The sequence below is a fragment of the Ambystoma mexicanum genome, chromosome 9 (assembly GCF_040938575.1).
Source record: "Ambystoma mexicanum isolate Mex_15411 chromosome 9, UKY_AmexF1_1, whole genome shotgun sequence".
Lineage (NCBI taxonomy): Eukaryota > Metazoa > Chordata > Amphibia > Caudata > Ambystomatidae > Ambystoma > Ambystoma mexicanum.
This window is the reverse complement of record NC_090931.1, coordinates 747,136,387-747,142,386: the sequence shown is the minus strand read 5'-3', so window position 1 is coordinate 747,142,386 and position 6,000 is coordinate 747,136,387.

The following is a 6,000-nucleotide window of genomic DNA, read 5'->3' as shown; positions in this document are numbered from 1 at the left end:
CCTGCTATTTGTTTATAATATTAGATTTTAGCTAGTTTTGTTCTGCAGTGTTAGTATATTTGTGAAACTGGTCAAACTACTTATCTAAGCCTCTGAGACTGCCAGATTAATTTTTATAACGCATGCTTTTTAGTAGTGTGTCCTAATTTAATTTGCTCAGAAGTGCTTTTGCGTTTGCTCGGCTGCTGTGGGAACTTTCCTGGTCGTGAACTACATTACCCATAATCTTTGTAGTTTCGCGCCAGTACTAATTATCACATCAGGCATGTAAGCGCCGGTGCATAAGGGCTGGTTTACTCCGGTTTCGCTCCGGTGAGTGCTCTGCTCTGCTTATCCTTTTTTATTTCATTGTTGTGTTGTGTATAACACTTTTAACAATATTTCTAACCAGGTAAAATATATACTTATTTGATTCCTGATTTTAGTCTTTTTAATCGTGTCTATGTGTGTATCCTGGTAATAGTTTACCTTAACTAGCCATAATGTTTGCGCCGACTCTTGCTTAAGGTTTAGACATTCAGGACCTCAATCTTTGAGAACTCTGTAGTTCCTCTCTGCCTTTCCTATTACGTCTAGCACGACTACCGTTTTTTTTCGGGATACAGTAATTTTTTACAGAATGGGGATTAATGAAGTACTAAATGTGCTAAATTTAGCAAGGGAAAAGAGAGATAGGCGCAGCCTTTTCAATGGATGTACCATCTCACCACATAAGAATTCCTGAGCCACATTGATACATCCCCTTATATGCACTCCTCCCCGGTGAATACTTCATTTGGGCACTCGATGGTAGATAATCCCGTTTCCCGATCAGAAACTAATTATTGCAGTGCTCAGATGCTAGACGGCACCTCTCTAGAAAGGCAGGAGTTTGAAAACAGGATTCGCATCATCACCTGTATTAGGGCAATGCCACCTAAGCCAGTCTGCTTGGAGGACATATCCCAAGATTTGAGGGACCAAGCAACCCCGAAAATGATTTGTTCGCTACCAGATATACACAAGGCTCTAAGTGGGGTTCTATCTCATGAAGTTAATCAAGCAGTAGAGCCCACTGCTGAGAATAATGCTGTATCAACTCCTGATCAATGCACGCTTACATTTTTACTGCTCAATACGAGGTCCTTGCTGAAACATGACACAGAGTGTCCTCCATTATTGAAGATCATGATCTCGACATTTGCGCACTAACTGAGACATGGAGCCACGAAGCAGCGCATCCCGCTCTTTCTTTGGCCATCCCTGAAGCGTATCATATGATCAGACAAGATAGAGTCCAGAGTAAGGGTGGAGGGGTAGTATTCATTATGAAATCTAGTTTGAAAACCTGGGAATCAAAAATTGATACAATTCCAGGGTCAGAGATCATTAGTATTAAAATAGCCATCAGTGCTGAAGTTACTCTGAATATCCTTCTTCTTTACAGGGCACCCTCTAAGGACCCCTCTTTTCCCATTCTCCTTAACAGCTTGCTTCTCTCACTGTTGAAACCCAATCCCAAACTGATCTTGTTAGGAGATTTTAATCTTTGGTTAGGCAGTGAGTCTGACCCTACGGCGAAGATATTGCAAAATACGCTCAATGCCTTAGGTTTTTGCCATCATGTTAGACTAGCCACTCATATTAAGGGACACACGCTAGACTGGGTCACATCCCTCAATGTTCAGTTGAGTGAGATGGATGTGCAGCCATGTCCATGGTCAGATCATTTTAGTATCTGCTTCCACTCGCAATTAAGATCTTTTAATAAAAAAATCTTTCATCCCACACAATATGTAACTAGCAGAAATCGGAAACATTTGAACAAAGGCACTTTAGGTTCATGGGCGCAAGCCCTTTCATCAGAGATAGGTTCTCTCACCAACGCTACAGACATGTCAGCTAGAATGATTAAGTCTATGCATACTATTACTGAAAAGCTGGCCCCTCTTAAAACTAAATTGAAAACCACAGAGCATAAAACAACTGGTTTTCCAATGATCTGTCAGCTATGAAATCCAAGAAAAACAAACTCTATAATCTATGGAGATTGGACAAAACACCCATTCATTTAGAAGCATATAAAACCTCTGCTGCCGCGTTTAAAAAAGCGGTGATAATAGCAAAGAAAGAGGCACTTAATGTAAGAATTACTGAGGCGAAATCCGATTGTAAAGAGCTTTTTAAAGTGTTGAAAGAACAATCACATACGCCCGGACCCACTCAAGCCCGGATTGAAAAAAATAAAGAATGGTGTACTGAAATTCAATTAGCGATGGCCCATAAACTAGAAAGAATTAAAGGAACCATTGAGATAAAAAGACTGGCCCTGGAAATATCGGTCAGCCAGAAGAAATTCCTAGTGTGACCAAGAAAGACAAAGATAGAGCCATATTTAACTTCAGTCCCATTTCTGAGGAGGTACTAGCTAAACTATTAGTCAACTAAAAAGCACAAGTTGTAAAGGAGACCCTTGTTCCGCTATCATAATTAAGGAATGTCTACCTACTCTCATTCCGGCACTTACTAAATTCACGAATACTAGCTTCCAGACTAACTCAGTGCCTGATAATTTAAAAAAAGGCGTGGATCACGCCGCTTTCGAAAAAACCCAATTTGTGCCCTTTAACATCTTCCAACTACAGACCGATTTCAAATACCGCGTTCCTTTTGAAGATTCTGGATCATGCTGCCTACAATCAAATCTCTGTATTTCTGGAACAAAACAAAATCCTGCATAAATATCAATCTGGCTTCCGGGCCAACCATGGCACTGAGACGGCTATTCCTGCGCTTAAGTCTCATCTCACTCAAGAGATGGACATCTGCAAGATCTCCCTTTTGATGATCTTAGATCTCTCCGCTGCGTTTGGCCTGGTGGACCATTCCATTCTGTCCACCAAGCTAAGACAGAACGACCCCTTTTTTTTCGAAGCGCCCATCCTATGGATTTCATCTTTTCTGAAGGGTAGACAGATCAGAGTGGCTAGCAAATCAGCAGAAGCTGATCCTTTACCCCTATTGTATGGAGTTCCTCAGGGCGCCTGTGTGTCCCCATCTTTTTATAATATTTTTATGATCCCTTTCTTCCAGATGTTGGAGGAGGAGGGGATCATATTTGCAAATTACGCAGATGACACACAATGCGCCCTACCCATGTCGGGCTTTCATCAAGAAGATAACGCCTTCATTAATAAAATATACCTTACAATTCAGGACTGGATGGTTTCCATTGGGCTTGCGCTGAACAGTGCCAAAACTGAGCTTATGTTGGTAGGCTCCCCTGGTAAATTGGAAAAATTGGGGCCGAACTTTAAGTGTTTTACCCTGGATAATTGTGTTATCGAGATCCTGCCCAAGGTCAACACCTTGGCCATGTATCTGGATAAATGATCCAACGGCTCCAAGTGATTCAGAACGGGGCGGTAAGAGTGGTGAAGGGCCTATGAAAAAGGGACCATGTTTCTGAGGCTCGTAGGAGCCTTCACTGGCCTCCAATTCCTGCCAGAGTTCTATTTAGGTTCCTTCTTAAAACACACAAGTGCATCATGGGTCAAATGCCTCTGTATTTGAAGGAGGTTATTGTCATAAAAGACAATGCGAGGACTTTAAGATCTGATAATACCAATACCCTTAGAGTTCCTCAGAGTAATTCCAATAAAGCTAGAATGAGTTCATTTGAAGTAGCGGCTCCCATTGCATGGAATGCTTTGTCGCCCACCCTTCGAACAATGGCCTCAACAGTACTTTTTAAGATGTTGTTGAAGACGTTGCTCTTTGCCTAAATCATGTGGTCCTTGTTGCTCTTGCAGCCTAGTTATGACTGCTTTCCTTGTTTTGTTCTTTTTGTTTGTGAGTTTGCACCCATCAGCCTACGGGTACCAGGTGCACGTTACAAATATATTAACATAACATAACATAACATTAAACAATTGAACAATTGAAAGGAGTCTGGGGGAATTTCATTGTATTTCTATGTATTTTACAAGCATATGATTTTTTTAAAGTAGCTATTTGGTGAGATGCTCTACCTCTGTTGTACTGGACTTGCCTGTCTATTACTCTGTAATTTTGTGATATAGCTTAGAAGTAAATTTAAGAAAATTGACCAACTGAGCTTTGAACATTTAGCTTATGTAGCAGGTTGCCGTTTTTTATGCTAGAGAGGTAATTAACTTCACTACGTCCACAAACAATGTACTAATTTCAAGGCCAGTTTGGTGTGTTTGTGAGGTGCCATGTGTTCCTTTTTATGAGTTATTCCATAGTTGATAAAAAACCTTACATACCATAACAATGATGTGGACTCGACATTCTTTCAAACTTAGCATACAAAATCATGAAGCCACCCATCCGAATATGACCATTTTAATATAAAAATACATTATAAAGCATATTTTAAACATAATTAGAAGGCCACGTCCATATAACAATCGTATAAAGGCATCATCTAGCCACCTTCATTTTACCCCATAACCATTTTCGAACAATTGATTTTTAAAGATGTAAACTTTGCATGCATCTGTTGCTCACTGGAGAAATCGATAGCCAGTGCAAAAATCCTGCTTCTTGTTTTAGAAGCACACTTGAAGTAACACTGACCTCTTTTCCTCCTTCAAACGAACACATTTGTCTAGTAAATGTTTTAGCAGTTCTATCTCATATTCACCCAATCTCGATTATGCTCAGACCTTGGAAACTCACTTCATGCTCCCATAACTTCCATGGTACCCATTTGGCGAACCATCACCTCAATGCACTCTTGCTGCTTCTCCCTTGACTGCAAGCTTTCCAGATATCTCAAAGGTCAACTCCCCGCTTTCATTATTTTATGAAATTCCTAGGCCAAACTCTTCCTCTACGAGACAAAGCATCATAAGAAGTGACTGCCTTCCTATGTTCTTGTTTACATTTTTTATCTGAATCTAGGCTAGCCATATGGAAGCTTAATCCCTCCACCATTTCAAAAAATGATAGCACTTTTTCTTTTTTTAATAAAGAGCTATTTTCTTATTAAAAGCTGAAGGAGGAGAGATGGCCTCACTACCCAAACCTTCACACAGAAATTCATATAGAAAAGTAAAGCATACATTTCTACCAATGTTTGCCCTGACTCCAACCGAATCACCAGGACCGATTTTTCCTCTTTAAAATCCCAGGGCCTGTCTTAAGATCTTCACTTCAAAATAATGTAGCATTGAAAGCGTAAGTTTCCCCCTCACTTTAACGCCATAAGAGTGCGAGATAATTACTTTCCTCTTAAAAGCATTTGTGAGCAGAAGGGTTGAATGCCCTTTGCATCTCACACTGAAGGCTGAGTGGAGTGCTTCATTATTCGCTGTCTCTGGTGCATCTCTTTCCATCATAATCTAAGTTCAGGCCTTGAAAGCAAACGTCTGAGTTCAAGAACTTGCCCGGAAACAGTAAAGAGGGCTACACACCTAAGGATGTCTGTAGCGTACATAAGGATGGTCTAATTTTGAAGGTGAGCAAGGCAGCCGTGTCTTCTCTGGTGTCCTATCTGTAGGGAGAGAGGGGAGAGATCACTGTTGAGGTGATTCTTGTGATCAAGCCTGACAGCACCCCTTATAATGGATGCTCTCAAATGAGGATATAGAAGGGGACGTAGGTTCTCGTCTAGGTTGAGATGATGGTGACATGATTTGCCAAGTTTATTTATTTGCTTCTTGACGCAATCATCAATGGCAAACACCACTGTTAGACTGCATTGTTGTGGACAGAATTGACAATAGTGTGTTGCATGCCGAGGTGGCCACCTTTCTGGTAGGTGTTGATGAAATCCGAGGCAGGCTTGCTCCCACTCTGTAACCTAGCCTTCATCTGCCTAGAGCAGACCGCTACTATAGTAGAATAATCTCATTAGTGTATATTCAGAAGTTGCAATTTAAGTGCTCGACCTCTGAAAGTTGTGCCACGTAGATGGCAAAGGTAGTGGGAGAACTGATTAGTCCCACCTGATTCTTCAGTTCGTGGTATGACCTGAGGAACAATGGGGCCAAT